Raw genomic sequence first — 1,370 nt, 5'->3', positions numbered from 1 at the left:
CATTTTTTTCTGTTATTATTCATTTGGTATTAATCTCGTACTTGAAATAATATTTGGAATTGTCCTCACTTGCCTGATATTCCGTTGTCTAGTGGATGGACTCGATTAGTTCGATGTAATTTCGTACCTTTTCCTGGTGTTTTGATTGAAAGTTGTTATTGTTTGTTATCGCTAAAGCAATTAGTCATATCATTCCGCGCTGTTCGCTCATCTGCATCAAAGGTGGTCTATTTCTTGAGACAGTACGGTCAGTAAAATTAGTAGGATTCCCGTAAAGAGGATAATTAACGTTTTCATGCACCGGTTCAGATTGGTATAATGTAATACGCCTGTCTCTCGGATGTTAGAAGACCATGTTTGATTGTGAATGTCTGATGTACGGTATAATCTTTGCAACTGAATTGTGGCGAGCTCTATATTCTGTGACCGGCAGCACGGCGTATGGCTGACGTACCTGCCCTTTACCCGGAGGCCCCGGATACGATTCTCGGTCAGGTCAGGGATTTTTACCCGGATCTGAGAGCTTGTTCGAGCTCCATTCAGCCTACGTGCATTACAGTTGAGGAGCTATCTGACGGTGAGATAGCAGCCCCGGTCTAGAAAGCCAAGAATAACGGTAGAGAGGAATCATCCGACCTTCGGACTGAGCAGCGGTCGCTTGGTACGCCAACGCCCTTCGGCGCTGTTGCTCCATCGGGGTTTGGTTTCGTTTGGTTTGGTTTATATACTCTGTGTTTGTCAAACCTGCACAGCCTGATATGATATGTTGAATTGAGTCAGGGTCCAACTCCTTGGCTGAATGATCAGTGAGGGCTTCGGTTCAAAAGGTCCCGGGTTCTATACCTGGCCAGATTGGGGATTTAAATCAGTGTGATTTATTCTTCTGGTTAGGGGGCTGGGTGTTTGTGTTTGTCCCAACACTCATCGCTTTAAAGGGAGAAAACACGCAAACCACCACCATCACCACAGCCACCACCACCACCACCACAACAGAAACTTGCAGTGGTGATTACATCCCTCCAGATAGCGTTGGTGACTTTAAGGGCATCCGGCTGTAAAACAAGGCCAAAACCACATGAGTGCGACGGGCTCTAACCCCTGGGTTCCGTGGTTCAAATCCCGATCACGTCATGTGAGACTTGTGCTGGTTAAAGCGGAGGCGGGACAGGTTTTTCTCCGGGAACTCCAGATTTCCCTGTTATCTTTCATTCCAGCACTCGCGACCACGCAGATGTTGGAAGAGCGGAAGTAAAAGAAGAAGGAAACCATCTGGGTCTTTAACGATGATGATATAGAGTGCCAAGATAAAGCGACAAGCCATACATCAACAGCAGTCAGCTGTGTTTTAAAATGCTAGTTTTAATGTAACT

The sequence above is a fragment of the Anabrus simplex genome, chromosome 9 (assembly GCF_040414725.1).
Source record: "Anabrus simplex isolate iqAnaSimp1 chromosome 9, ASM4041472v1, whole genome shotgun sequence".
Lineage (NCBI taxonomy): Eukaryota > Metazoa > Arthropoda > Insecta > Orthoptera > Tettigoniidae > Anabrus > Anabrus simplex.
Note: the sequence above shows the minus strand (reverse complement) of the source record.